Below are 7,909 nucleotides of genomic sequence, written 5' to 3' on the forward strand. Positions count from 1 at the left end.
GGATAAATTTAACGCTAAAATTTGAAAAGCTGTGGGCAATAAATGTGGCTATATCAAGGAGAGTGAACACGTGAAATATCTTGTATAGGATTGTAGTACAACACATATTTCCCACTGCCATATTAGTTTTGATGGAACTTATAGGTTAAGGAGCCCCTAACTAACAATAATGAGTAATTTTCTACAAAAGATAGTAGGGAATAATAATGTTCAAATGGTCAAGTAGGGGAAGGAGGAACAATTGGAACTTTTCATGGTGAATTGCATGTGTTGTAGAGCACAAGTAGTAGGTCAACACTACAATGTTATATAACATGAATGATGTATTTGTAGGAACAAATTGTAGTGCTAAAATTTTAAAAGTAGTGAAGCTAGTAATCATGTTAGACTAAGATATAAATAAAGGCTCAAATTTGATAATGGGACGGACATCTTCAAAGGAAGAGGCACAAAGGTGAAAAAGGAGAACTTATGGAAAATGATAGGTTAAGAGAGTAGTGGAGCCTTAATCTAAGTGCCAATGTGTTGAAAAGTATGTCAAATAGTAAGGAGATTTCAGGTTGAAGTTAAAAAAAAGAAAACTCATTCTAGAGGAATAGAAAATGATAAAGTCATGCTAACTAAGTTATTCTGGAATACATAGACTTTTGTTAGGTTAGAGAAAAGACCCAGTCCACTTTCCAATATTGATAGATTGCATATGGATGTTCAGCATTTGGATGGAGTTCTATGCAGCTGATTACATAAGACAGGCAGGAGTTGGTACATTGACCTCTTTGTAAAAAGTAGACTAGAAGCTCATAATATCACAGAACTAAGAAGTACAGGTGCTTTTATCATGGAGAAAAGTCTTGCTAATACTTCAATGGCCAAATAGGATCAACAATGACTTTCGATAAGGTGCATGTAATGGTAGTTATTTCAGAAGGGCACTTTATGAGGCATTATATAGTAGGAAGTGTAGATCCCCTCTATGTTAGATAAAAGTTGGAGATGTGAGAGTATATGATTTAGATTTGGTGCAGTCTACTTCAGATATGGTTCCTTTGATTGGGGAACGTTTAAAGACAGTTTTCAGTAGGCAAAAGAGTTATGCAGATCCAAGGTGGAAAGATGTAGAATTTGCAATGGGTGACTATGTGTTCCTAAATGTCTCCCTTATGAAGGGAGTCATGAGGTTTCGAAAGAAAGGCAAACTGGCACCCTAATACATAGGGCCTTTTGTGTAACACCCTCCCCGTAGCAACTCCGTACATTCTACTGTTCCGGTGACCGGTGTCGGTCCGGACAGCTAGAATGTCCGGAAAAACATTTAAACTAAAGTGAAGAACCAAAATCAACTCAAATATTAATAAGAAAAATTTAGTAAAAATTTTAGAAATAAAATACAACCAAGTTCAACGAGCCGGTGCCCTAGCGAGGGGTAACGCAGAGGGAAGTTGCGGTTCTCGCAACGATGAGCCCTATACCATTTTAGAAAATTTTCTGCAACTACTCTTCTTCCCCAATAAAACGTTTCATGCTTCTCTTTTCCCTTCTCCATTTTCATGCTTACAAAGCTTGAATCCACACCCTTTCTCACCTCAAAACCCTAAGTTATCTTCACTAAAACTTGTCCCCACATCCTAAGCAACCTCTTGGCAGCCAAAAGAAGAAGAAAGAAGGAGTTTGGGTAGCTTGAAAAATCTGCCACCTAAAGGTTAGTGCCTATTTACACTTAAATCTCTTTTAATTCATGTTAAAGACTTAAAGTGAGTAAGGTTTTGTAAATTAAATGAATGGAATCTATGTATATGGACCCTATGAATTTTGGCTGCCCTAAGGAAGGAACAAAGGTAGAGTGTTTTTGATGGTTTTAATGGACTTAGAATGAATTAGAGATTATGTTTAAGGTGTATATACACATAAATAATGAATGGAAGTGCTTAATTAGGTGTATGTGTGAATCATAAGGGAAAACTAGGGTTTTGAGAAGTGAAAAATTGACTTGGCTTAGGAAATTGTTAGAGAACATCTTAATGGTCAATTAGTGACCATTTTAGGTGAGTTGACCATAAATTGGACTAAAATATGGCATGGCAAAGTGGAATGGTAGGCTGCCTAGGGACAGCAGCATGGTGGCTAAGATTTCAGTCCACTTGGACTGCCATATCTTTGGCTGTGTTGGTTCAATTGGTGTTTGGCCAATTGGACATGAAATTAGGCTTATAATGGCACATTTTTGCTGAAGAAACCATGCCCAAAAGACCAAAGCTAGTGGACCAAAAGTTGGCCCCAATCCGGATACCTTGCAAACAGCCCCTGCAGAAATGACCAAATGAACAGTAACTGTTCATTTGGCCATAACTCACTGTAGATATGGTCAATTGACCTGAAATTTTTACAGCAATAAGATAAGATATAGACAAACAACTTTCATGAAGGACACCAATCTAAATTATTCCATTAACCTAATCAAATCATTGAGCAAAGTGAAGTTTATCTGATCGAGATTTCTAGAATTTTCATTTGAGCAGTAATGTTTGGATGGCTATAACTCTCTCTAGAAAACTCGGATTTAGGCGATTCTTGAACCGATGAAAACCTAAGGCATAGTAGAACATTTCATATGAAGAAAGTTTGGCCAAATTATGAACTTAACTTGATCAAATTACTGACCAAAGTTGGACCAAAATCTACCAAAACCCAAAAGTGCAAAGCATGAATACGCGTGAACAAGAAACTTATTTTGGCCATAACTTGAGCTACAAAACTCCAAATAGAGTGATTCAAAAAAGGAAATTCAACTAGAAAAAATAAGAAACACCTTTCATGTTTACCATTTCCTCAAATTCCCACTGTAAAAATAACAAATGGAACAGTAAAGATGAAGCACCAAATCTGAAAATTTTGTTCAATTAGCATTAAGCTTAGAAATGGTATTGGCAACCAATACCAACAAGTTTTAAATACAAAATGTGGTATGTTTGGGGTGTTAAAACCAATACACCTATTTTCTATCCAAAAGTCAACATTTTTGTTGACCAATGAGGTGAATAGTGACACCAAAACCAAAAATTGGCAATTTTGCCAAAATGACCTAAGCTTTGAGAAAGTGACCAAAACCAACAAGTTTTGAATACAAAATGTGGTATGTTGGGAGTACTAAAACCAATGTACCTATTATTTATGCAAAAGTCAACATTTTAGTTGACTAATGAAATGAATAGTGACATGAAAACTTGAAATTCAAAAATTGTGAAACTTAAAAGTGCAAAATGCCCTAGTAGGCCTAATGTGATTGGTTTGGATAGGTTGGCATGCCAATAGGGTATTGTTTTAGCAGTACTGCGAAAGGCTTTATACCTGTATTCATGGCTTTATGCCCGTATTCATGGCTTTTATGCCCGTATTCATGGCTTTTATGCCCGATTATGTGATATCATGGCTTTTTAGCCATACCAACTGCATACATGGTTGACGTTCTGCGTCCCATGGTATGACGGCCCGAGGCACCGCGGTGTCCAATGCCAACGACCCGTTATCCAGTCCAGTCGTCCAGTATAGGTTACTTGGGCATGGAAAAGTATAACTATAATTGAACTGATTGTTAAAGAAAATACGAAAATTAAATATCAGGAATGATTATGATAGAATACAAAGAAACTCAAGATCATGAAGAAAATAATTAACAAAAGGCATGAAGAAGTTAATATCATAAAACGTAATTAGCCCTTGACTAAACATTAAGTTGGTAATTATTCAGTTCTTATGAACACAATGGCTAAGAAATTATGATTTTTATTTGCATATTATATTTTCTTGTATTATTGGCACCACTAAGCTTTATGCTTAGCGCGTCGCTTTTGCAACGCGTAGGTACTGAAGATTTGGACAGAGGGCTCAGTAGACCACAGATTCGGTAAGGCAGTTCACAGTTCTGCATAGTGTCCGTGTCACCTCACCATCCACAGTGCATTGGTAGGACACTAGGTCCCATTTTGTATTTTGAGATTTTTGTAAATTTTGTAATTAAACTCTTATTTTATCATGTGTATTTGAAACAAATGTAATATAATTTTGTATTAATGTAAGTACTTGTAATTTGTGATTATAAATCACATGTGAGAATTTATTTATGATTTGACTCTAATGATGATGTGAAATGAATGAATGACAAATAGAGGAATTGTTAAGAAAATTGTGTTTGTGAAAGGAAAAGTGAATACATAACTGTGACTTGTACATGATTATCACATGAGATAAATGATTGAGAAATGAATGGTGAAAAATGTTGAGATTTTGATATTGAAGTTTGAGAGTGATGAGATGATTGAATATGATCATAGGAAGTGTTTTTCACAGGTTCCGAAGAACTGTTTTCTCCATTTTTAGCCGGTACTCCGCCGGATTTTCTTTAAAATTTTCAGAACCTTAAATAAATAATACTTTTGATAAATGGCTTAAATAAATTATATTTCACAAGTTATATTCAAAAGGAAGAATAAAAATGAATTAAGATAAAATAGAGTGCTCGGCACACTGAGTGGCATAACTTGCTCGGCTACACTGTAGTCGGGTAAGGGGTGTCACATTTTGAGATCACAGACAGAGTAGGAGCAGTTGCCTACTGGCTAGAGTTACCACCGAGCCTTTCTCATGTCCACTCAATGTTCCACATCTCCATGCTTAGAAAGTACATTCCTGATCCTTCTCATGTGCTGTAGCCAGATACGGTGGAGTTGGATGAGGACTTGATGTTCGAGGAGCAACATATTGCCATAGTGGATTATCAGATAAGACAACTTCGATCAAAGCAGATCCCTATGGTTAAGGTTCTGTGAAGGAGTCAGTTAGTGGAAGAATGTGAAAGAACGAAAGCGTGAAAAACACAAGTTTATACCATTGAATTCAAAAAATTTTCACCTAGGGTCACATGCATCATGCAAGATTTATTTTTATCTATTTGATTTCAATGATAAACAACATATTAAAACTCTTTTAATATGTTTTTGGATCTGTATTTGCCATTTAAGATTTTAAAATTAATCAGATTAATTTTAGAACTCTAGATTAAATCAAGAACAAACACACTAACCTCTTGATGCACTGCAGTGTGTTTGCGCCTTTGAGATTCGTCTTCAGGACACCAAATGTTATCACTCTAGCTTTTCCACACCAAGAACACCTATGGCAGTCCTTGAATAGCTTCTAAAACTTTTTTTATGAATTAGAAAATCAAGTTCTGCCTTTTAAGAGATTAAAGATGTAAACAGGACACTATAAACAATTTCTAGCATTTTTAATTCAAGAGATTGATGGCTAATCCGAATTTGGTCATTTTTCAAGTTACCTTACAAGCAGAATTTTGATAAGCTTCCTTCATGAAAGTTGGCATATTTTGTGCCTAGTTTCACCTCCAATTGGTCTCATACCAATTAGAGCCGCACACTTAAGGTTTTAAGCCCAAAACACAAACTGCCCTATTGTATTTTGTTCATACTCATCAAAGGTCACCTTTAACACTTACCAAACTTCACATTCATGCCCATTCTGGTTTGTACCATAATCTAAACATATTTTACCACATATTGTTGATCATTTTGGAAGCTTACAATCACATTCAACATACACCAATAAGTGCAGAATTTGTCAAACTCAATTACAATAATTTAATCATCTATTCATGCTCATTTACATGTCCAACCTTACACCACCATACATATACCCAAGCTGCCTTAACAACTACTGCAATTCAACATTAATATTCCATAAACCAAACATGAAATAACATCCTTATGGTTCACCAAACCAGGCTGTCGATTCATGCATTTACATTCTATTAATTTCCAAGTTTCAAATTTCAAATACACATTCACATATACTAAGTATACATTACCCAAATAATTTCCTGCACACATAAACATTTAATCAATCCTTTAATCTACCATTTACAAGCAAAATAAACTGTCCTCAAAGAATTTCCATGGCTGCCAAAAATAAACATCTCCCCTAGAACATCAAACTCCAAAATTCTTTCTACAATTCAAGTACCCATAACCTCTTTACTAACTTTAATGAAGCACTAACCAAAAACACAAACTTATCACTTTGGAAACTCTTCAAAATCTCTCCAAAACTTGGTCTTCTTGCTGCCAATCTACTGCCCAAGGTGTATGGACAACTTTTAGTGAAGAAAAGTGCCAAAAACGAAGCTTAAATCAAGCTTGCATGAAGCTTTCAAGTGGACGACTATGGTGGATCTTCTTTTCACCATTTTCGGATGAATTTGGGAGCTTGAAGATGAAGTTCAATCTGCTGTCTAAAGGATGAGTTAGTGGTCCACTTAAATGAGTTAGTGGAGCACTATGTCAAAATTAACTATTAGTTTAATCTTAACTTTCATTTTCCCACATTTAACTCTCCATTTTTACTATTTACATTATGTACCACTAATTTAATTTTTCATTATATTTTCCAAGTGTAATATCATGTATTTTTAATAGACATTTAGGTCAAAAGACAACTCAGGATGTCAAATGACCACAATGCCCCTGTTCGGGTTGCATTCCCAATTTTTCGGTAACACCGGGTTTTGTCCGTTTTTCGATTTCTCACTTTTCTTTGTACTAATTAATTAATTTTTATTTGATATTTCTAATAGTATTTATACTTCAATAGGTGTTTATTTAAGTCCTAAAAATATTTTTCAGGGTTCCTCGCGGTTCAGGGCTAGTCAACGGTCCACGCCGTGACTTCCCGATGCGGTCACCCATCGTTAGGGTTCTCGGCTCATTTAACTTGGTTACATTTCATTGCTATTATTTTTCTTTTATTTTTCTTGTCTTTCCTTTTCTTGTATTTCATTATTCTATGTCTCCTCATCCATATCTAAGTGTAGTTTTAGGCATCCTAGCTGTCCGGACAACACTGGTTACTGGAACAGTAGAACGCACTACCGAACATAGGGGTGTTACAATTCTGACCTCTATTTTAGAAACCTGGTGGTGGTGGCCTATATCCCTGCTATTTATTTATTGGATGATTTTGCAGATTTTGTGAATTGGACCATGAAAATGGGGGTGGTTCCTTCATCCAGGGTTATAAGTATTTAAATAAGGGTTATTGACCTGTCTCTAGTTGAAGTTCCCTCTATTGTTCACATAGTTCAGCTGCTCTATTGAAGGCTCATTGTAATGACTACATTCTAAAGTTGCATAACCTCCCCCACAGCTTTTGCAGTATTGATTGCTTGATCCCACTACGTTGGCCTACATCCTATCAAGTCTTTTGTGAGCTGGTCAAACTAGGCATTAATCATGCTGAAGGCATCCAATTCTAGGATCCCTGCTATCTTTCTTACATCTCCCCTCTCGTTTAACCACTTGAAGTTATGGTATGCAACCTTTCCAGTAATTCTAAAGCTTTAGTCATTGTTTTCTCCATGAGGTCCCCTCCTACTGCTGAGTCGACTGAACTCCTTGTGGATGGTAGCGATCCATTATAGAAATTTTGAACAATGAGCCAATCTTTTAGGCCATGGTGTGGACATTCCCTTTGAAGGTCTTTGTATCTCTCCCATGCATCATAGAGTGACTCTCCTTCCTTTTATCTGAAAGTGTTCAGTTCTAGCCTCAATTTTACAGTATTCGCAGGTGGGAAATACCTTGCTACGAAGGCTTGTGAAAGATCCTCCCAAGTGGTGAATGTTCCAGCTGATTGAGAAAGTAGCCACTTTCTTGCCTTATCTTGAAGTGAGAATGGGAATGCTCAGAGTCTAATAGCTTGATCGGGACCCCATTCATTTTCAAAGTGTCACACAAAGTGAGAAAGCATCAGAGGTGATAATGTGGATCTTCCATGGGTAAGCCTCCAAATTTAGTTTGCTGAATCATTTAAAGCAATGCTAGTTTGAGTTCAAAATTGTTGG

At 36.1% G+C, this 7,909-nt stretch overlaps 1 pseudogene; it reads left to right on the top strand.

Moving 5' to 3' along the window:
* The first annotated feature begins 7,513 nt into the window (after window positions 1-7,513).
* LOC131169926 (small nucleolar RNA R71) lies at window positions 7,514-7,614 on the top strand (annotated as a pseudogene).
* The last annotated feature ends 295 nt before the right edge of the window (window positions 7,615-7,909 follow it).

The sequence above is a fragment of the Hevea brasiliensis genome, chromosome 1 (assembly GCF_030052815.1).
Source record: "Hevea brasiliensis isolate MT/VB/25A 57/8 chromosome 1, ASM3005281v1, whole genome shotgun sequence".
In the NCBI taxonomy this organism is placed as follows: domain Eukaryota; kingdom Viridiplantae; phylum Streptophyta; class Magnoliopsida; order Malpighiales; family Euphorbiaceae; genus Hevea; species Hevea brasiliensis.